The 24,607-nt window shown below is 45.3% G+C and overlaps 1 protein-coding gene and 1 long non-coding RNA gene across 2 annotated transcripts in view; one reads left to right on the forward strand and one right to left on the reverse strand.

Annotated features, from left to right (window-relative positions):
• The window catches only part of LOC142657109 (uncharacterized), a 361,195-nt gene that overhangs the window by 79,215 nt on the left and 257,373 nt on the right, over positions 1-24,607 (reverse strand). The gene's annotated exons all lie outside the window — the stretch shown is intronic.
• BRINP2 (BMP/retinoic acid inducible neural specific 2) overlaps positions 21,628-24,607 on the forward strand; it is a 202,182-nt gene continuing 199,202 nt past the window's right edge. Inside the window, exon 1 of the mRNA XM_075833084.1 lies at positions 21,628-22,375. The gene's annotated coding sequence lies outside the window, so the exon portion shown is untranslated. The remainder of the gene's footprint in view (positions 22,376-24,607) is intronic.

Below are 24,607 nucleotides of genomic sequence, written 5' to 3' on the forward strand. Positions count from 1 at the left end.
TATCTATCTATTAAATTAATTTATGTCAATTTTAGAACAAAAATCCCTGAAATTTAAAACTGTCCCGTGAGAGACACTAAGGTCATACCCTTAGTATCTCACAGGGGACATTGTTAAATTGCAGGTGATTTGTGATCTGAAAGCGACAAAAATGTATTTAATAGATGAATCTTTTTTTAATTAGCATATCTAGAAAATATATTAGACCCATCAATGCTTATATATTACAGTTAAATGGGCAGTAATTAATAATAAAAAAAACATGTTAATGATGCCAAATACCGCACATTATATACACTCTACAGGGTTTCATGATTTTTCTCTGTTTAAGCTATGAGTGACCTCCAAGGATGTCTGCTTGCAGGACAATATTTACTAAAAAAAAAGGCCTTACATCACCGTCCATGTATGGATCAGGAGCTTTTGACTATGGAGCCCCCGGCCATAGCTTCCAAATTGCTCTAACCGGGGACTCCGGAACTGGAGAAGCCCCTGATGTCACTGTCCATATATGGAGAGTGACATCAGGGGCTTTTCAAGTCACCGAATCCTTGCCCTGAGAGTTTCGAAATGTTCTGCTACGCTATTGACATCACTGTCAATTTAATGCTATACAAATTTTTTAAAAAACAAAAAACTGAATCCATGCATAAATACAGTTTAAGGGGGGGGGGGGGGCGGTCATTTCTAGTGGAGGCATTTTATAGTTCCAGCTAAGCAAATTGGCAAAGTCAAAACTGCTCCTAAATTGACAGTCATCTAGACAAAACTAACAGGTGCTATTATGTGGCACCTATGGGTTTGTCACCTTCTTGTCCCGGTAGACCTGCAATGTAATTAAGAAGCTGCGGAACAAGTCCATTGTGTGTAATTGCCGTTTTTACAATGATGTTTTATTTCCTTCATATTCTTTCTTGCTCATTTGTGCACAGTCCCATAGAAATAGACCTACTTGTAAATGACCCTCACTGGCAACACTGCTAGCTACTACATGTATAAATAACTATCAGGCTATAATAAATGTAACATAAATCAATAAAAATAATTAAACCAAATATATTTAAACGAAAAATAAATTTGACTTGATTTTTGCTCATTTTATGGTTCACAGATAGCATGTTGTAAATTATTGTAGTGGTTAAAATCACCACCTGATACACTGTAATTCTTTTTTATTGATTTATTTTGTCTGCACTTGACCGATTTTATTTCCTTTTTAGTTATATTTTTTTGCAAAGACAATTTTACTTTTACTTCTCCTTACTTCTTATTAGTTCTCTGCCAGACTCAAGTGACTGCATCTTATATTGCAAATCGCAGGTGCAATATTTGCTTTATATTGTTAGAACGGAGAGATTAATATATATCTCAGCTTTAGTTTACACACGCCTTCAAGAATAAAAATTTACAGATGCATGAAAAATTGTCGTTCTCACAAATTTGCACAACTTACTATGACAATGGAGACTTTATTTACAGTGTGAGAAAATCCAAGCAAGAGGATCTGCACTTTGTTTTCAGCACAAGTATATTGTAGTGATTGGAGAATTAATTTGCCAGGTTTAGCAGGGGATTAGAGGAGTTTGAACATTGGAGAATCAATTGAGAATAGAAGTTTCATCACTATAGAACGAAGGAGCCCCCCCCCCCACACTTTATTTTTAAATTAAGTTAATGACCACTGCCAGTCCCCAATAATTTCATATTTTTATAGGGTCAGAGGTGCATTTTCCCCAAACTCCTTTTCCTTACACACAACCATAGAGTTAAATTATACAATTTTGGCTACCTGCATCCACCACTATAGGGATCTCCATATATGTGGATTCATATTGACCGCAATAGGATAAATCAAAATCTGAATACAGTGAACTCCCCCTAGTAGTCATTGCAGAGAAACCCAATAACTACGAGACAGGAAGCAGGGGAAGCATTTCAGTTCTGGGCCCCCTTTCACCAGGAGCCCCAGGTCTATATGATAGGGAACCAGTGATGACATTTGTTTTAATTTGACGGCTATAATGTTGCATATTGGAAGTCAGGTGGAAGTGATGACGGACTAATTTTATTTACTTATTTTTTAATGTGGTAAACAGCTATGGAAGAGGATAGCCTGAATGTAGTGGTAGTGTCAACCGGGTGCAGGCACAGCAGATAAATACTGGAGTGAGAATTGCCTTGACTGAGCTTGAATTAGTTGTGAAAATGATTCTGCGCAAAGAGATTTCTGTTATACAGGTTACAAAAAGATTCAGCAGATTGCTGTACCTGTTACACAATACTATTCAAAGATTATTTTTGAAGATGCAGTTTCTAGTAATATTGTTTTGCCCTAGGTACTGGGACTACATCTCTTCATGGATGAGCCTTCATTACATCAACCTCTTAACTACTTTAATTTTGTATTACTCGAGTCAGACATTAGTTGTGTAACATTTCGACTGAAGAAAATTTTGACTTTCAGCAAACCCTAAACAATAAATTGGGGGCCTTATGTCACCAATCGCCATGATTCATTATTTGCTGACCTTTCTCCCATCAAGTCAAGAGTTCCTAAAGAGCCATGCTTCGGTAGTTGTATTACCTCCACTGGGAAGACTCGTGTCCCTACAATAATTCACTAAGACATCTCGCTTGGCAGCAAATGTGAAAATTGTTTGAGAAGAGGGAAAAATGCTTTAAGGTCAGTGTTTAATTCAATCTAATTTGGATTAGGTGTTAAATGACTACCCTAGAGGTGAACCACAGGCAGTACTAGGGTAGCATATACACACTCTCCATTTTCTCCTTAACCTAAAAACATACAGGACAATTTTTCTTTATATAGATTCACTTATTAAAGTCTATGTACACCTTTGACATTGTGTTTTATATATATATATATATATATATATATATATATATATATATATATATATACACACACACACACACACATGCTCAAGGGTGTACACAGGGGATTTTTTATTTTTAGTTTACGCAATGCTATATATGGGGTGTGCTGAAGTTGATGTAAATCTCATTGAATGTTTGTACTTTCTTCTGTTTACCAACAGACTTGTTGGGATCATTCCAGTCACCTCAGTTGGATTCCAAGGAGAACAATTACAAGAGCAGGAGAACGTGATTATAACACATTTCCTTTTTTTTTTTTTTGCAAGAAAAAATGTTAAGTACAGTGTAAAAAAAGAAATTGCACAGCGAGTCTTAGTTGTTTGTTATTCTAGACAACAGATGTCATGAATATGCTTGTTAAATCTTCTGAAGAAACGATTTCCAACAACTCCAAGAATCCAAAGTCAAGAGTATTATTATCACATATATTATAGATATAAAACCACACAGTCATTGTAACAGGGGCATTATTAAGAAGGATCATTTATAAAGCGCCATTAACTTCTCTAGCACTTTATATTGCACAATATTGGGTAACACGTAACAATTACAAATGAAAGTGTCATACAGACAAGTGAACAGTGTTCACGAGATACAATAGGTAGAAGCCATGTATATATGAACTTACAATCTATAGGGAATAGACACAGATGGTCAGGGAATGGAGCAGCTAAAGATATGTCAGGTGGAGGTAGTGTTGGAATAGCGAGGGGGACTCTGGGCCAGGTTATATGCTTGTTGGAGGCGGTGAGTCTTCAGTGGGCGTTTGGAGGGTTGTAAACTATCAGAAGGAATGAGAGAGGGAGTTCAAGAAGAGAGGAGAAGCACAAGAGAAGTATGTGAGAGTTTGAGGAGGTAATGGAGAGGAGCTTGTCATTGGCAGAGTGGAGGTTGCATATGGGGAGTTATCTGTGAATTAGAAAAGAAATTTGAGGATTATAAAAATTAGATTTTTTTGTGAGATCGGCAGCCAGTGGAGGGACTGAAAAATATGGGTGCATAAGAGGAATGAGAGGAGAGGAAAATGAGTTGTGTCGCAGAAAGATTGAAGAGGTGTTAATCTGTTTTTTGGTAGACCATAAAGGAGGTTTTTGCAGTCTAGTAGAAGTATTCTCCCAGCAATACTTCAAAGGCAGAATACCTCCGTAATATGTCATGTGATGGAAAATGCCAAATTTTTTTAGTCATCGCTCCCACGTGAATCTGTGAAAAAACTCATTAGTGTACCTGCATATAAAAACAGTGGCACATAGAGATACAGTATGAGCCCATACAGGTTATGAACGTGTTTCGCAGATCTGATTGAGAGTTTTTCTATTAAAAACTACTGCAGATAATAGCCTAATTGCAGCCGAGAATAGTAGAGAAAGACACGGCTTAACCGATGTGGAGAACAGAGAGAGCTACACACCTAGCTGACTTTTTTTTCTAATTCGCCCTTGATGGACTGTTTCACCTGCTGTGCTGTTAAGCACTAAAATTGCATTGGATGCACATTAAAACTCCCTGGTGCCTTTATTAGTTCTACTCCAGAAATAAGACTGTGCCGACACTCCATGTGATTCCTCGTAAGGAGACATATTACAACCATTTAATAGGAATGTACTACTCCTCCCATATAGTCTCAGAAATAAGGATATATACAGTAATTTATATCCTGCTATATGTATATAGGTAGGTGTTATTCTCATTAAGATCAAAGTCCAATGTGGTTTTTTATCAGAACTGAATAGTAAAAGTAATTGACTGCAACTAAAGGACTATCTTTGCGGCAGGCCAGTGAAGGCTCTGCCACAACCACAGTACAAGGATGTAGTCTTCCACAAAGCACTGGGGACCAGTAGCCTTAAGAAAATGAAACCTGGAGACATGAAACTATATAGTAAGACAATGAAAAATGATTTGCCCCTCCAGATCTTTCGGATCATTACATCTAATATAATGTTAGACAAGGGGAATTGAATAATTACAAATCATTTCTTTTTTTTTTTACTTAGGGGGGTTACCTAATTTTTTCAAATTTGGGGGTAATGGAGGCAAATGAGAAAAATAAGCAAAAAAAAAACAGTGCTTACCTAGTACTTAACTATCAATCAGAGGGTTTAGCGGTGAGGAATAATGCCACAAATACAACGCATGACTGCAGAGCCCTTTGATTGGCTGCAGAGGTCACATGCTATGTGCATGTAAACAAACACCTGGACTGCTGCAGTGGATTGTCGGGGAAAATAATAGGTAAGCACTGCTTTTTTTTGCTTATTTTTCTAATTTGCAGCCATTACCCCAAAATTTCCAAAACCCAGATAACCCATTTAATGCTGCATACACTGCCCATACAGATTGATTGACTGCTTTCCCTATATCAGTGTGTGTACGGAGAAGTGTGGGCTGGGTTAGCAGGACTTTCCTAGAAGTCCTGTGAGAATTTTCTCAGCTTTTTACTCAGAAATAAAGCACAAAATCATATAAACCTATATATCACGGAGCTCAGCTTCTCTCCCTCTATCATATGGTGACTTAATCAGCATATCAGTGATGTGGATCCGACAACCTGGACCCCGCACTGAATAGCCGCTCTGGTGGCTTGCGGGCAGGGCCGGCCCTAGGATAGATGGCGCCCTGTGCGAAATGATCTTTCGGCGCCCCACCCCATCATTAAAAAAAAATGCCCCATAAAAAAAATATAATGCCCCTTTAGTGCCCCCATACAGTATAATAATAATATTTAATAATATTATATATTGCAACCCCTTCAAGGACACAGTATTTTGTCCTCTAATTGCTAATTGTGCCCACAGTATTATGCCCCCTGTAGTACCCCTACACAGTACAATGTCCGCTTAGTGGCCCCCACACAGTATAATGCCCCCCTGTAGATTTTGCCATATAGCCTCCCTGTAGACAGTGCCATAATCCCCCACCTCCCCCCTTGTAGATCGTGCCATACAGTCCCCGCACCTCCCCCTTGTAGACAGTGCCCCCAAACAAAAACTAAAATTGTACTCACCTAGGCCCCGTTCCCATGACGAACTGAGCTGCTCCATGATGGGACCCTAGTACAGAGTTTCCCAACCTTTTCGGACTCGAGGCAGCACTGGAAAACCAAAATTTCCTCAGGGCCCCCCTACCAAAAATTGTTTTTTGAAGCGAATGCAAAAGACGCAGGAAAAAAAGCCTCCAAACGAGCGCCGCAGGTATCTTCTGCCTCCTATTAATTTCAATTGGAGGTCAGAGGTGGAAACCACCTGAAGACCATCAGCCCCCCACTCACAGAAAAATTACCATCAACCCCCCACTCACAGTAAAATGACCATCAGCCCACCACTCACAGTAAAATGACCATCAGCCCCCCACTCACAGCAAAATGACCATCAGCCCACCACTCAGTAAAATGACCATCAGACCCCCACTCATAGATTCCCCCTGTAGGTAGCGCCACACAGCCCCTTGTAGGTAGCACCACACAGCCCCTTGTGAGTAGTGCCAGACAGCCCCCTTGTAGGTAGCGCCACACAGCCCCTTGTGGGTAGCGCCACACAGCCCCCTTGTGTTTAGCGCCACACAGCCCCCTTGTGGGTAGCACCACATAGCCCCTTGTAGGTAGCACCACACAGCCCCCTTGTGGGTAGCGCCAGACAGCCCCCTTGTAGGAAGCGAAACACAGCCCCCTTGTAGGTAGCACCACACAGCCCCCTTGTAGGTAGCGCCACACAGCCCCCTTGTAGATAGCGCCACACAGCCCCCTTGTAGATAGCGCCACACAGCCCCCTTGTAGATAGCGCCACACAGCCCCTTTGTAGATAGCGCCACACAGCCCCCTTGTAGATAGCGTCACACAGCCCCCTGTAGAGTGTGCCACACAGCCCCCTGTAGGGAGGGCCACACAGCCCCCTGTAGGGACTGCCGCACAGCCCCCTGTAGGTAGCGCCACACAGCCCCTTGTAGGTAGCACCACACAGCCCCTTGTGGGTAGTGCCAGACAGCCCCCTTGTAGGTAGCGCCACACAGCCCCTTGTGGGTAGCGCCACACAGCCCCCTTGTGTTTAGCGCCACACAGCCCCCTTGTGGGTAGCACCACATAGCCCCTTGTAGGTAGCACCACACAGCCCCCTTGTGGGTAGCGCCAGACAGCCCCCTTGTAGGAAGCGAAACACAGCCCCCTTGTAGGTAGCACCACACAGCCCCCTTGTAGGTAGCGCCACACAGCCCCCTTGTAGATAGCGCCACACAGCCCCCTTGTAGATAGCGCCACACAGCCCCCTTGTAGATAGCGCCACACAGCCCCCTTGTAGATAGCGCCACACAGCCCCCTTGTAGATAGCGTCACACAGCCCCCTGTAGAGTGTGCCACACAGCTCCCTGTAGGGAGGGCCACACAGCCCCCTGTAGGGACTGCCGCACAGCTCCCTGTAGGGAGTGCCGCACAGCCCCCTGTAGGGAGTGCCACACAGCCCCCTGGTAGGAAGTGTCGCAAAGACCCCTGGTAGGGAGTGCCGCACAGCCCACAGCCCCCTGGTAGGGAGTGCCACACAGCCCCCTGGTTGGTAGTGCCACACAGCCCACAGCTCCCTGGTTGGTAGTGCCACACAGCCCCCTGGTTGGTAGTGCCTCACAGCCCCCTGGTTGGTAGTGCCACACAGCCCACAGCTCCCTGGTTGGTAGTGCCACACAGCCCACTGGTTGGTAGTGCCACACAGCCCACAGCTCCCTGGTTGGTAGTGCCCAACAGCCCCCTGGTTGGTAGTGCCCCACAGCCCCCTGGTTGGTAGTACCACACAGCCCACAGCTCCCTGGTTGGTAGTGCCACACAGCCCACTGGTTGGTAGTGCCACACAGCCCACAGCCCCCTGGTTGGTAGAGCCACACAGCCCACAGCCCCCTGGTAGGTAGTGCCACATGACCCCCTGGTAGGTAGTGCCACACAGCCCCCTAGTAGGTAGTGCCACACAGCCCACTGGTTGGTAGTGCCACACAGCCCCCTGGTTGGTAGTGCCATACAGCCCACAGCCCCCTGGTAGGTAGTGCCACACAGCCCCCTAGTAGGTAGTGCCACACAGCCCACTGGTTGGTAGTGCCACACAGCCCACAGCCCCCTTGTAGGTAGTGCAAGGACTACGAAATGACCAATAGCTGGCGGGCAATAGACATTCAAAAAAGGACAACTGTGCAGGAGCACACAGAATACCCAGCTTTCCCAGCTATCAAATAAATGTGTGGAAATAAACTAAGTTATAACTTTTATTTAGTCTGAGTAAAGGATTAATCCTTTTAGCTAGATTAAATAAAAGTTATATCTTAGTTTATTTCCACACTTTTTTTTTTGATACCCGGGAAAGCTGGGTATTTTGTGTGCTCCTGCACAGTTGTCCTTTGTAGGTAGTGCCACACAGCCCACAGCCCCCCTGTAGATAGCAACCCCCCCCTCCTTCCAGTAAAGATAGCGCCACCGTAGCTCCCTGAAGGAGCGTAATCCCCATGTGGCCGGGGATTCCGGTCCTGGAGTACTGCTTGATGCCTCTCTGTCCATATATGGACAGTGACATCAGGGAAAACTCCTGAGGCGGAATACTCATCCACAGAATTGCAGACTCTATGACCGTCGATTCCACTCCAGGAGAAGCTCCTGTCGTCTATGTCCATGACGTCATTGGCTTCTCCTGGAGTGGAATCCCCGGTCACAGCATTGCAGACTCTATGACCGGGGATTCCACTCCAGGAGAAGCCAATGACGTCATCGACATAGACGACAGGAGCTTCTCCTGGAGTAGAATCAACGGTCATAGAGTCTGCAATGCTGTGACCGGGGATTCCACTCCAGGAGAAGCCAATGACACTATCCATATATGGACAGAAACATCAAGCAGCGCTCCAGGAGTGGAATCGCCGGCCACACGGGGATTCCGCTCCTTCAGGGAGCTAATGTGTCACTAGTAGACAGCAGAGCAGGGAGATACCTCCCTGCTCTGCTATAGTGCCCCCCTGTAGATAGCAACCCCCCCCCTTCCAGTATAGATAGCGCCACTGTAGCTCCCTGAAGGAGCGGAATCCCAGTGTGGCCGCGGATTCCACTCCTGAAGCGCTGCTTCATGCCTCTGTCCATATATGGACAGTGACATCAGGGAAAACTCCTGAAGCGGAATCCCCGGTCACAGCGTTGCAGACGCTATGACCGTCGATTCCACTCCAGGAGAAGCTCCTGACGTCTGTGTCCATGACGTCATTGGCTTCTCCTGGAGTGGAATCCCCGATCATAGAGTCTGCAATGCTGTGTCCGGGGATTCCGCTTCAGGAGTTTTCCCTGATGTCACTGTCCATATATGGACAGAGGCATCAAGCAGCGCTCCAGGACCGGAATCCCCAGTCACACGGGGATTCCGCTCCTTCAGGGAGCTACGGTGGCGCTATCCTGGAAGGGGGGGGGTTGATATCTACAGGGGGGCACTATATCAGAGCAAGGGAGGTATCTCCCTGCTCTGCTGTCTACTAGTGCCGCTGTAGCTGAAGGGAGCTACAGTGGCGCTAGTAGACAGCAGAGCAGGGAGATATCTCCCTGCTCTGCTATAGTGCCGTCGTTACCGCTATAGCAGCCACAGCAGCTGATAGCGGCGCCACCGCCCTCATGCCCGGTGTCACCGTTAGCAGCCGCTATGGCTGCTACAGCGGTAGCGATGGCCACTAAGTGAAGAAGCACAGCGGGGGCGACTGCAGTTAGTTTGTGTATCCCTGCTGGTAGTTGCAACGGCGCGGGGATACACACACCCGCTGGCACCCCTCTTGCCGTGTGGCAGCTGGCGCCCTGTGCGACCGCACTGGTCGAACATAGCTAAGGCCGGCCATGCTTGCGGGCACCGGATGTTATTGCCCATTATGCGATGTATGGAGCTAGAAACAGTTGGCTCCATACATAGCATAACAGCCGTGCTGAAGAACTGCAGCTCTTCTAATTACTTGAATAGGAGCAAAGCTGCAGTACTGCAGCTCGGCCGCTATTCCGTGGCCCGGAGCCCGGCCTGGAGGCAGCTGGAGATGACGATCCATGCGGGATCCGGGTGTTCAACCCCCACGGATCATGTACTGATGACCTATCCAGTAGATAGGTCATCAATTGTCCGGTAGTGGACAATCCCTTTAAGGCGAATAGGACTATCCTGGAATACCAGATACAAACCATGAACAAGAAAAAAAAATGCTGATTTTTTTTCAAATCCTGTACAACCCCTTTAACATTAAGGGAGCAGTTACTTTTTTTATACTTACCTTTTTATGCTTACTTAAGATATGCTTTTTTTTTTTATCTTATTGCTTACATCTTTTTTTTTTTATTATGGTCACCTTTAGAATTGTTGAATCTATCAGACCACTATAACTCAGAGATGACTGCACAGAATATTAGAGATTGGGACAATCCTTGGGATAATTATTTTTTTTGACAGTTGCTTTTTAAAGAGTGTGTAATGTCGGGGTAGGGAAACAGACAAGTGAGCCCTAATCTACCCGCCACTCAGTCCCTGCCTACTTGCAACGACCCGCCCTAGGCGACGGGGTACAACTGGGCGACGGTCCCTACACTCAATAGGTGCACGACAGACAAACAGACAAGGGTACAAAGAAGCCAGGGAAATGGGGAAGTTGCCCACGGGAACACCGTGAGCAACAAGCGAGGTGAACGAGCCGAGTCAAAACAGGAGATGAGCGAGGTACAAAAACGCAGAACAGAAGAGTGGTCAGAAAAGCCAAGGTCAATCACAAGCAGAGGATCAGTAGTTCAAGAAGCTGCAGCAGGGCCAGGAAACAAACAGAGGAGAATCACAAGCAAAGGAGGAACAGGAAAGGCAGGTATAAATAGACAGAGGGCGGGAGCTAGCTCCGTCTGGCCAGGCTGTGATAGGCTCTCCCACTCCTAAGCCTGCCATCCTGGGTGGTGGAAGATGGAGTCAGTCTCACAGACATAGAAGCAGGTGCAGACTGATTACCTATGGGCGTCAACACAGAAGTTGTGTCTGGCAGATCCTTTACAGAGTGACTGCACTTTCCAAAAACTTTGGATGTGTCATAGAGACATATCAGAGGTTTTTAATCAGTGGGCGTCCGGGTGCTGAGACCTCCACCATCATTGAAACGAAGGTGCAGAAGTGCTCAGCTGAGCGCCCTGCACCTACAGCTTCGAACGGCGCTCGTTGTTAGGCTTAAAATGGATGACATAGACGTTCCATGTAAGCCATATTCAGTCTAACAAGGAGCGCCGATCACAGCCGAAGATGCAGGCACTCAGCTGAGCACTCCTACAACTTTGCTTCAGCAAAGGTTCGGGTCTCACGTCTCAGCACCTGGACCCCCACCAATCAAAACTTCTGATATGTCTCTATGACATATCAAAAGTTTTTAGAAAGTGCAGTTACTCTTTAAATATAAATAGAAACAATTGGATACGCTGAACAATGGTCCTCCTATTGCCTGTGAATTTTGTGATGATCACTGATATTCCTTTAGTTTGGCATCCATTCCAGAAAGTCTAAATATCCGGCACTTGTTTCTAACACAGGACTGTCATACAATGAAAAATTTCAGAAGATCCGAAACACAAGACTGATAATCAATTAGGAAATTTCTAAGAACACAGCATAATCATAAACAAAGATGCAGCTTGTTACCCTGGCCCTGTATCTAAATATCCGATTCCTGGCCATGGCAGAGTGGCTTGTTGGCACCTGTCCCTGGCACCTAGGAGCCAGGGATGCATGCACTATCAGCTATACCCCTGAACAAAGTTATATTAGTAGAATTTGTGTTGACATTTTATTTTGGGCTTTCTTCCTAAAGACTATCTACCTTTACAAGTAAGTTTTATATGTCCAAGAATCCAGAATTATTGGACAAAAATGGGCAAGTGTAAGGATCTGAGCAACTTTGAGAAAGGTTAAATTGTGATGTCTAGATAACTGGGTCACAGTATTTCCAAAACGGTGGAACTTGTGGGGTGTTCTCAGTATGAAGTGGTTAGTACCTACCAAAAGTGGAAGAAAGTGACCTAGTGGCGGCGAAGACAGTGTTCTGCAATGTTCTGTCGGGAAACCTTCGGTCTTGGCATTCATGTGGATGTTGCTTTGACATGTATCACCTACCTAAACATAATTGCAGACCACGTACACCACTTCACGACAACGTTATTCCCTAATGGCAGTTGCCTCTTTCAGCAGGATAAAGCGCCCTGTCACACCACAATTTCATTTTATATTTGTGTTGCTTATATAGCGCTAACATATTCTGCAGCACTGTGCAGAAGTTGTCCTCACTCACCATCCTCAGTGGGGCTCACAATCTAAATTCCCTATCTATATATGTTTTCGGAGTATATATCAGGGTGGACATATCGGCTGCACAGGGGCCCGGAGGGGATGGGGACCCGCTCGTCTGCCCTAAACGCTGTGTGCATAGATCGGTACAGGGCCTCCATCCTGTCAGGGTCCCCATGAGGAGGCCCGCACCACCTGGCACATAACGTTTATGGGCCTGGCAGCACGTTCCCCCTCATGCCCGTTGGTGTCGCTATCACCTGAGGGGGCCCCGATGCTAGCGACAGCCACATTCAATAGAAACAATTGAATACTATATTGCAGATACAATGGAATACTATAGACTGCAGGCCTAACGTGGCCGTGCTGGGAAGACTCCCTGCAGAGGCCAGCGTTATGATGTCACTGCATCAAGCTAGCCTGCACAATCGTCCCACCTGGAGGCTATGCAGCTCTCTCTCCATCACCAGAACGGGGCAAGGTAAGTAGAATTTTTTTTTTGGGGGGGGGGGGGGGCTGTGTGACACTATATACAAGGGGGAGGGAGATGCGTGGCACTTTATACAAGGGGAGGGGGGAGAAGCTGTGTGACACTACCTGAAACAGGATGGGGCAATCGCTGTGTGGCAGTATATACAAGGAGAGGGGGGTGCTGTGTGGTACTATATACAAGGAGGGAGGGCTATGTTGCGCTATATACAAGGGAATGGGGACCGGTGTGGCACTATATACAAGGAGTGGGGCTGTGTGGCACTATATACAAGGGAGGGGGGCTGTGTGGCACTATATACAAGGGAGGAGGACTGTGTTTCACTATATACAAGGGGGATGTGTGGCACTATATACAAGGGAGGGCTGTGTGGCACTATATGCAATAGGTATTTGTGGCACTATATACAAGAAGGGGGCTGTATGGCACCATATGCAAGAAGGGGGCACTATCTTCTAAGGGGGAGCTATATGGCAAAATATACAAGGGGGAGGGCTGTGTGGTTGCTATCTACAGGGGATGCTGTTTCGCTACATACAAAGGGAGTATTATTAATGTGGGGCACAAAGGGGGTACGGTTACTGAGGGGGCACTTTTATTGTGTTGAGTAGTGAGGGATCATTGTTAGCATCTGGGGCACTGTGGATTATGAGTTTGTTTAGAGGATGGGGTATAGGTGTGGAGGATGCTGGAAAAGCGAGAAAGCAACATGTCTGTGTGTCAAATTCTGCAGAGACGAGTCGTGGCTAGAATAAGTCATCACAGTAGTCTGGGCTGTATGGAGAAAAAAGGGAAAGTGAATGACTCTAATCAGAGAAAACATCACCTGTGAGTCACTGGATATAAATGTGCTGTAATTATTTATATGGTCTGCAGGGCTCTTGTGTATAACTGGCATCTACCACTTTATGGTCACTATGTGGTGGTAATATTGGCCTTTGTATAGTAGTGTTTATTCAGTAACAGTACGGGGGTATTATTCAGTCACTATGTGGTTATGCAGTGGTGGTATTATTCAGTATCAGTATGGGGGTATTATTAAGTCACTATGTGGTTATTGTGCGGCGGTATTATTCAGTAACAGTATGTGGTATTATTCAGTCACTATGTGGTTATGGTGTGGCAGTTTTATTCAGTAACAGTATGGGGGTATTATTCAGTCACTGTGGTTATGGTGTGGCGATATTATTTGAACCTTATATTGTGTTATTATTGTTAATATTGGTCTTATAATAGTGAGTTGCATTCAGTAACAGTATGCAGGTAATATTTCATCTGGTATAGTGGTATGATTTAATAACTATATGTATATAGATCATATTTTTTTGTGTGAGGGGGACATATGCTTTGGGGCTTGTAACACTCCTTGAGCGTTCAGTAGTTCTCTGCACACAGCCTTCTGAATTGACTGCATTATTGATACAGTAATTCAGCATTTGGGGACCCCATTTTAACTCTGCCCAGGGCCACTCTCTGTCTAAAACCGACCTTGGGCACATAGATTGGCACGGCCGTGCGGCAGACAGATGGGGGCCCCTTTCCCTCCGTGTGCACTTTCGGCAACTCACAGATCAGGCCCCCTTCCTTCATATATGTTATTGATGCCATCAATATCATATGTGAAGGAAGGGGGCCCGATCAGTGAGTTGCCAAAAGTGCACAGCGTAAGAACGGGTGGGACTGGGCCCCCTCCATCTGCCACGCGGTCAAGCCAGTCTATTGCTTCGAAAACATATTAGGAGGGGAGGGGACTGGCTAGGCTTGCTCTGTCTGGTGGTCTTCGTCACCTAGTAACCAGCGTCACTGTCCGATGCACTAGGTGATGAAGACCACCAGATAGAGCGCGCCGCTCCTAGCAAGCAGCTTTTTTATCTTCGGAACAGTTATTGATCCGGGATAGCGGGGCGCTGCTGAAATTAAGCCTAATACTGTTTGGCTGCGCCTCTCAGCCAATCAGTGTTAGGGTTCTTCTTGCTCCGCCCCCTGAGCCTGTCGGTGCTTTTACTGTGTGGTGTGTGTGCTGAGCGTCGTGAAGGGGACTGACTGAAAATAAAAAGAACTAGGAGGTAGTGGTTGCTGCCCTGTCTGTAGAAAATGGTTGGAGTAGAGTGGAGCTCAGATGACAGTTAAAGGGGTTTGCCCTTTAACATTTATGGCATATTCACAGGATATGCCATAAATGTCCGATAGATGCTGGTCTCACCTCTGGGACCCGCAACTATCTCTAGAACGGGGCCCCCTAAACCCAGTTCTGCCTTTATCGGCTCCTGCTGCTTCCCGGCCACTTCCTGATTAGATGGTCGGGAGTTACGAAAACAGCAAAGCTCAATGAGGTACGCTGTTTCTGTAACTCCCATAGAAGTGAATGACAGTTACGGAAAAAGCGTAGCATGATAAAGTCATTATAAGTTAGTTACATGAGTGCTTTGTGTTATACTCAGTTGTTAAATATGGAAATCGGTTGCATAATTTATGTTTGTTACTTGTGTTGTAAACTAGTAATAAAATGTGCAATATAGATTTGTATAGTTTTAAAAGCATGCAGGCCTGGTTAGGTTATGGGGGGGGGGGGCAAGGCACATTCTTTGCATAGAGGCCCTCTCCAGTCTGTGTCCGTTTCTGATTATATAAAAAAAAAACAAAAACAGAAAATCACATTGTCAAAATTATATATATTTATTTGCATTGTGCACAGAGAAATAAGTATTTGATCCCTTTGGCAAACAAGACTTAATACTTGGTGGCAAAACCCTTGTTGGCAAGCACAGCAGTCAGATGTTTTTAGTAGTTGATGATGAGGTTTGCACACATGTTAGATGGAATTTTGGCCCACTCCTCTTTTCAGATCATCTGTAAATCATTAAGATTTCGAGGCTGTCGCTTGGCAACTCGGATCTTCAGCTCCCTCCATAAGTTTTCGATGGGATTAAGGTCTGGAGACTGGCTAGGCCACTCCATGACCTTAATGTGCTTCTTTTTGAGCCACTCCTTTGTTGCCTTGGCTGTATGTTTCGGGTCATTGTCGTTCTGGAAGACCCAGCCACGAGCCATTTTTAATGTCCTGGTCGAGGGAAGGAGGTTGTCACTCAGAATTTGACGGTGCATGGCTCCATCCATTCTCCCATTGATGCGGTGAAGTAGTCCTGTGCCCTTAGCAGAGAAACACCCCCAAAACATAATGTTTCCACCTCCATGCTTGACAGTGGGGACAGTGTTCTTTGGGTCATAGGCAGCATTTCTCTTCCTCCAAACACGGCGAGTTGAGTTAATGCCAAAGAGCTCAATTTTAGTCTCATCTGACCACAGCACCTTCTCCCAATCACTCTCAGAATCATCCAGATGTTCATTTGCAAACTTCAGACGGACCTGTACATGTGTCTTCTTGAGCAGGTGGACCTTGCGGGCACTGCAGGATTTTAATCCATTACGGCGTAATGTGTTACCAATGGTTTTCTTGGTGACTGTGGTCCCAGCTGCCTTGAGATCATTAACAAGTTCCCCCCGTGTAGTTTTCGGCTGAGCTCTCACCTTCCTCAGGATCAAGGATACCCCACGAGGTGAGATTTTGCATGGAGCCCCAGATCGATGTCGATTGACAGTCATTTTGTATGTCTTCCATTTTCTTACTATTGCACCAACAGTTGTCTCCTTCCCACCCAGCGTCTTACTTATGGTTTTGTAGCCAATTCCAGCCTTGTGCAGGTCTATGATCTTGTCCCTGACATCCTTAGAAAGCTCTTTGGTCTTGCCCATGTTGTAGAGGTTAGAGTCAGACTGATTAATTGAGTCTGTGGACAGGAGTCTTTTATACAGGTGACCATGTAAGACAGCTGTCCTTAATGCAGGCACCAAGTTGATTTGGAGCGTGTAACTGGTCTGGAGGAGGCTGAACTCTTAATGGTTGGTAGGGGATCAAATACTTATTTCTCTGTGCACAATGCAAATAAATATATATAATTTTGACAATGTGATTTTCTTTTTTTTTATATATATAATCTAGCTCTCACTGGTAAAATTAACCTAGCCTAAAAATTCTAGACTGTTCATGACTTTGACAGTGGGCAAACTTACAAAATCAGCAAGGGATCAAATACTTATTTCCCTCCACTGTGTGTGTATATATATATATATATATATATACACTGGCGTAGCTATAGGGGTCGCAGCGGTCGCAATTGCGACCGGGCCCCGAAGCCAGGAGGGCCCACGGCCCCCCGCACCACATCAATAAAAAGTTACTATAGTAACTCGGGCCGCGGGCCCCTGTTACTATAGTAACATACTTTACTTACCTTCCTGGTTCCGGATCGCAGCGGAGGTCCTGACGTCAAGCGCTGTGCGCAGCGCATGACGTCACAGCGCTATGCCGCCGCGCACAGCATCGAGACTACAGAACTCCCGCCGCGGCCGAAGAGGAAGGTAAGGTTAGCCCTGACTGGCGGGGTCTGACTCCCGGGACCCGCCAATCAGCTGTTTTGAAGGGGCCGCAGCACTCGTACCAGAGCTGCTCCCCTTCATTCCGGTCACACTGTGAATCGGTGTCGGCGATTCACAGTGTGAGCGAGTAGTGAAATGAAGGGGAAGCAGCTCTCGTACGAGTGCTGCGGCCCCTTCAAAACAGCTGATTTGCGGGTCCCGGGCGACACATCAGCTATTGATGGCCTATCCTGAGGATAGGCCATCAATGTTTAGGGACTGCACAACCCCTAAGCCTACGATGTAGCAGGCTTAGAGGGGCCCATGAGACAGGATCACAGATTGTGTGATCCTGTCTGCTGGGCCCTGTATCTAAGCCAATCACATGGTAGGCTTAGATACATGGCCCATGCGTGATCCTGTCTGCTGGGCCCTGTATCTAAGCCTACCACACTGTAGGTTTAGATACAGGGCCCCAGCACACAGTAATCTTATACTGTATAAGATTACTGTCTGCTGGACCCTGTATCTAAGCCTACCTTGTGGTAGGCTTAGATACAGGGTCCCACAGACAGTATCACACATGGGCCCTGTATCTAAGCCTTAGGGTATGTGCACAGACACTAATTACGTCCGTAATTGACGGACGTATTTCGGCCGCAAGTACCGGACCGAACACACTGCAGGGAGCCGGGCTCCTAGTATCATACTTATGTACGATGCTAGGAGTCCCTGGCTCGCTGCAGGACAACTGTCCCATACTGTAAACATGTTTTCAGTACGGGACAGTTGTCCGGCAGCGAGGCAGGGACTCCTAGCGTCGTACATAAGTATAATGCTAGGAGCCCGGCTCCCTGCACTGTGTTTGGTCCAGTACTTGCGGCCGAAATACGTCCGTCAATTACGGACGTAATAAGTGTGTGTGCACATACCCTAACACATGTGTTACTAATCATTTTTTGTGTGTTTTCTTACAGGTTCGGTCGTTGGACTACGTGGGATTCCAGGACTACTTCGATGACAGCTTTTTTTTTTATTAATAAAATGGTTAATGAGGGCTGTGTGGGTTTTTTTTTTATTTAAATAAAATATTTTTTCTATGTCTTTGTGTTTTTTTTTTAAACTATATTACTACCGCCTTAGTAATGGCCGCCGGCTGATTGACAGCATCCATTGCTAAGGCGGGGCTTAGTGTTAGCGGATGCAGAGGCTAACACTAACCCCCTTTATTACCCCGATACCCACCGCCACCAGGGGTGCTGGGAAGAGCCGGGTACGATCCAGTACCTGACCATCTGTAGTGATGGTCGGCCACTGGGGTGGCCGCAGGCTGGTATTATCAGGAGGGGAAAGGCCAAAAACAGTGGCCCTTCCCATCCTGGTAATGCTGCCTGCTGCTGCTTTATTGTATCTGGCTGGTTATGAAAATGGGGGGGACCCCACGTCATTTAAAAAAATAAATAAATAAAAAATAATTGGAAAGAACGATGTCGGGTCCCCCCCAATTTTCATAACCAGCCAGATACAACACAGCAGCAGCAGGCAGCATTACAAGGGTGGGAAGGGCCACTGTTTTTGGCCTTCCCCAGCCTAATACTACCAGCCTGCGGCCACCCCGGTGCCTGCCCGTCACTACAGATGGTCGGGTACTGGTTTGTACCCGGCTCTTCCCAGTACCCCTGGTGGCGGTGGGTACCGGGGTAATAATGGGGGTTAGTGTAGCCTCTGCACCGGCTAACATTAAGCCCCGCCTTAGCAATGGAGGTTGTCAATCAGCCAGCGGCCATTACTAAGGCGGTGATAATAAAGTTTAAAAAGATACAAGCACATAGAAAAAATATTTTATTGAAATAAAAAAACACAACCCTCATTATCCATTTTATTGAGAATAAAAAAAACGCCTTCATTGAAGTCCTCGTATCCGAAGTCCAACAACCGAACCTGTAAAAAAACACAAACACAAAAATAATCAGTAACACATAAAGAAGCAAAATTATTATTCTTACCTATCCTGGGTCCAGCGCTGGAGCCGCAATGTCAGCGAGCTGGGCCCTGTATCTAATCCTATCATGTGTGATACAGTCTGCTGAGCTGTGTATCTAATCCAATCATGTATGATACTGTCTGCTGGGCCCTATAGCTAATCCGATCATGTGTGATACTGTCTGCTGAGCCACTGTATCTAATCCTATCATGTGTGATACTGTCTGCTGAGCCACTGTATCTAATCCTATCATGTGTGGTACTGTCTGCTGAGCCACTGTATCTAATCCTATCATGTGTGATACTGTCTGCTGAGCCACTGTATCTAATCCTATCATGTGTGGTACTGTCTGCTGAGCCACTGTATCTAATCCTATCATGTGTGGTACTGTCTGCTGAGCCACTATCTAATCCTATCATGTGTGATACTGTCTGCTGGGCCACTGTATCTAATCCTATCATGTGTGATACTGTCTGCTGAGCTGTGTATCTAATCCTATCATGTGTGATACTGCCTTCTGAGCCACTGTATCTAATCCTATCATGTGTGATACTGTCTGCTCAGCCACTGTATCTAATCCTATCCATAGTTTATAGGGTCGTAGTGCTATAGATATGCTATGCTGTCTCATATACACACTTTTTTTTGGGGCGGACACATATGTATTGGGGCTATTTCCCTGACATTTTAAGCCCTGAGGGTATGTTCACACGGCAGCGTCCGTTACGGCTGAAATTACTGTGCTGTTTTCAGAAGAAAACAGCACCGTAATTTCAGCCGTAATGGCATGTGCAGGCGTCTTTTGCTGCGTCCATTACGGAAGTAACTGAAGCTGGTTTTCCATGGAGTCCATGGAAAACGGCTCCATTTACGTCTGAAGAAGTGACGGGCACTTTTTTACGCGCCGCCTTTTGACAGCGACGCGTAAAAAAAAATGACCGTCGGCACAGAACATCGTAAGACCCATTCAAATGAATGGGCAGATGTTTGCCGACGCTTTTGAGCCGCATTTTCGGACGTAATTCAATGCTAAAACGCCCGAATTACGTCCGTAAATAGTGTGTGTGAACCCAGCCTTAGTGACGCCCCCGGCTGCTAGTGCTGCATTGTTGGGTCACTTAGGAGACCCAGCGATGCAGCTGAAAGCGCACCGTCGGCCATGAGAAGTTTGCGGGGGGGGGGGGGGCCCAGTAAGAATTTTTGCATCGGGGCCCATGAGCCTCTAGCTACGCCCCTGTATATATATATATATATATATATATATTCTAATACCACTGTACTACTGAAGGGCCCAGGCCATTAAGTGGGTCATATGTCAAGGTGAAACTACAGCGGGAACCTTCTCCTTGTAAGGGACTTTATACATTTTTCCTCCTTGAATATTTTCTTATTAAAGGGCATTGAATTAGGCCACGTGCAGGGCACTATAATGCTGCCACAGCATGTCTTAACACATTGCTGTGACACGAGGCAACACCTTCTCTATGGTAAGTACGTCCTCAGCCCATTACCAGTGTGCAGAATATAAGAAGACAACCCAATTTGGAGACATTACATGATGGGCAGTATAATTATCCTAAAACTACATATTTACCATGCAGAAAGCAAGAGAGAAAAGAGGAAAGAACTACATAATGGAGGCAGCTGTCTTAAACCCGAAGGAAATGCTTATTGTCTGTTCTTTTCCTCGCGGCTTAAGTACTTTTCCATAAAAACGACAGCAATTCAACAGCTAGAACAAAATTACTAATATTTTGCATACTGTTAGAAAATGCACTTACATACCAGGAGTTAAAGCAAATGTACTTTTTCAAGGCAAAAGTATATTTTTTGTGTGACGGTACAAAAAAAAGGACTATAATCATTGGAGTTCTACATTTTGGGCATGTTATAACCAATTATCCTGATTATAAGGGAAGCGTGTTCATACTCACATGTCCTTGGAAAACAAAATTTGGCCTCACAATAGCACCTTCCCACCTCTTCTGCATCTCTCAGTACAAGGTGTGGGAGGAATCAGCCAGGGAATAAACACTTTATGATCTATGTACATGGCAGACAGACAGTGATCACAGATAACAGAGTTTTTGCATCAATATTTCATCCGAAAACATATTACGGAAATAATTGTAATTCCACTTTACTGCCCCTGTCCCTTTTTACGCTACAACCTGTGTTGAGCAGAAATTTCTGCTCCGAATTGTTATTACATGATATACTATCTCCTGGGTGTCTTATTACATTAAGGATCAGGGATTGTAGAACAATTGGTTTCAAACTCAGCTACTTTAAGTGGAAATAAGAGACTTAATAGATTTGTAAATCCAGGCAGCTGCAGCCCTAACTCCCCCCTGCTGCAATTGCATATAAGATATTGTTCAACGTTGATGCTCTACGAAGCACTGAGGGGGTTAATGCACAGAGCTTGAAGTCATCCAATCAAGTGTCGCCCCAGGGATGGATTTGGCCAATTATAGTGTGGCGGAGGCGTAGCATTTGGTGCTATTGGCTGCGGTGGGACAGGCATGGAATGGGGGAGAGGATGGGAGAGAGTTTTCACATTGACTTGGTGCTGAACTGGTGCTTGTGAATCTTGCAGGTAACAACACACTTAGAAGCTGAGAGAGACACACAAGGAAAAAAAAGAAGGAGAAAGGATATTAGGAAAAAGGAGACACAGAAGGGACAGAGGCTGGGAGGGATTGACACCTAAATACACAGAAGAATCTGCATCACATCAGTGACAGATCATCTCCATGGGAAGACAATGGGATGCAGACAGACCTTGATACAGGGTAACAAAAAAAAAAGCAAAAGAAAAGCAGAATGTGCACAGTGACCTTATAAAAGGATTGCATGCTGTGCTCCATACATTGCACACAATGATTGACACCTAGCCAGACACAGGACATGCGAAGCTATACACATACATTTGCAGGAACGCGGCTTATTGCCTTGCAGGGGGTGCAGGGGTGCTGTGCTCATCATCCTCTGTCCCCAGGTGACTTTTTGACCCGGAGATCCACCTTGTTGGTCCCAAGGATTGATCTGATGTCTGGTTTGGGGATTTTTCATGGACAAAGATGAAAGACAAGTGGACTGATATGCAGCTAATCTGCAGTTGCCCAACTTTCAGTATGGCATCTGGGAAACTATAAGGATCGAGGACCAGGCAGGATCGTGAGCTTTTGCTGGATCCCATTTTTTTCTGTGTGTGATCAAGACTCAAGCTGTTGTGGACATTTGATTGGCAGTGCCCAGGAGGTGTAGGGGGCCCCCTTTGATATTGCCCTTTGGGTAAGCTATTTTTATTATTTGACAATGACAGCCTTTAGAGCTTATTGTAGACAAGACATTGACATGATTTTGGAAGATATGTGAGATATACGAGCGTGAATTGCTGCAAGTAAAGTTGACATCTTCTAGTGGTAGCACAAATGATTGGCTGTAACGCTGCTCCATAGGAAGACACTGACATGTATATATTCATTATGTTTGTGCGCCACTGCATGGGTATTATTTATAGCAGACTGAAGTCATCTTTGGAAAGGTATATATTATTACTGAAGCCCTATATGTATTAACCCTTATGCATTTATCATGTTTAGAATCCTATAGCTGAACCTTGAATGGGTTAAAGTTCTTTCCCTGCAATAATGCTGTAGGGCACCACTCCATTGACCTGTTCCTTGCTAAAGAGACCCACAAGGCATTGCTCCATTAATCACTTTATCGCTGGGTTTTATGTTCTCGGTGCACTGCAGAAAATCGAATAACCCTCCTGAATAGAGGTTGTGTTGCCCCATAACTGCTTGAGGGGCTAGCAGTGCAGAGTCTGCCTGCTATAGCAGCACAAGGGTGCTCTCAGACTTGGTGAAGATCCATCTCCGAGCTCAGTTAGCAGGCCATAGGCATCAACGCTTCTTGAATTTTAGATCTAGGCATGACTGGAGATAAATACGCTTGTTCTCAGCCAAACCAAAGTCCACAGCCCTTACACAACGGCCTCCTAAGAGACGTCCGGAAATTGCACAAGTAACGCTATAGCATTTTTAATAACTTGCAATGCCGTGAAGAGGTTCTGCAGAAGCTGTCACTGTAGCAAGCTTGCAGAGGAAAAGTCATCTTTGAGAAGAGTCAGTATTGTGAATATAACACACCACTCCCTAGTCATTAATGTATGGAACTGAGGAGTCAACAAACTCCAAAACGACCCCGTGACAACCTAACTCCAAGTAAAGGCAATATGTGAATATTCGCTGCTGTTTATATGGCTACTTAGGGCCATCACGCTAAGGAAGTTTTTTTTTCTCTAAAATTTCTGTTCAAGGTAGAAAAATTTTCAGTATTAAAGCAAATCAATTTACTCTATAGTGAACAATGCAATTGGTCACCCTTCAGAAATGCCCAGTGCCAGTAGGATTTGCTATGAAATATAAATAATGCTCGTCTGTTTATAGAAAAGGGAGGTAGAAGAGAACATGACGTTCAGCTCCAAAATACCTCTGAATATGGATATAGAGTCTTAATTTTGCACAATTTTTTCTAAACTAACATCTAAAATTCCTTATTGCTCAAAGTCCCTCAGGGCATTGCAGGCCATTGTAAATAAAAAGGAAAAAAAACAAGAGGAAAATAATTGAATGAACATAGGGATGAGTTAATGGTCTCTATGAATGGCACACTGTATGGAACCACAGCTGTGCTGTCACGCTCCTATAGGCAAATTAGAGTTCCCCTCATACCCTCTGGCATCATAACAGGTTGTTTATGGAAAATTATAAAAGCACCGGGGCCCACTTAAACGTCGCAGCTAAGTCCTGCCGTGCAGCTGGGGGCTGAGTGATATTACTGTATGGAGATTTAAAAACAAAATACTGGTATAAATATTCCAGCGTGACAACCTGCACTTAATTTGGTAACATAATTTCCTTTTCCTTTAAATTGCTGGAAATTTCCATGGGTGTACGAAGCAGCTGCAGTATCATCCGACTGCTCCTGGTATGTTATGGGCAGCGGTTTTGGAGTCCGGGCAGACTATTTTTTTTTTATGCCACATTTTGTATGAGAACGATGACTTCCAGTCCTTCACAGCCATCTAAGCTGTGGATGCTGACTCGAGAGGTGCAGTGTAGGCACAATCGGTGCTGCTCGCTTTTTTCCTCGCTGTATTGATTGCATTAAAACAATGATGTATCTGCCAGGCAAAAGCTCCATTTATCCAAAAGCCAAGAGCTTGAATGTGAGATGCAGAGAAGTCACAGCTCTTCCTAGCAGTACTTATTATACATCGCGTGTCATCTTTTTGACTTGGGGACATGATTGATATTGGCCCATACGCTTTCACTAACCCTCACATTTCCAGTAAAGGGCTGAACTCTACGACTATGACATAATACACCATATTCATTCTCAGTCTGTCTGAGAGGTTCTGTTCTCTAGTAAACATGCTATGAAAGCTAAGTGACAACCGTGGGTGACAAATGCAGAACATTCGCTGTAAAGTTTTTTTTTTTCATATTTTTCTCG

The sequence above is a fragment of the Rhinoderma darwinii genome, chromosome 7 (genome assembly GCF_050947455.1).
Source record: "Rhinoderma darwinii isolate aRhiDar2 chromosome 7, aRhiDar2.hap1, whole genome shotgun sequence".
NCBI classification, from domain to species: Eukaryota; Metazoa; Chordata; class Amphibia; order Anura; family Rhinodermatidae; genus Rhinoderma; species Rhinoderma darwinii.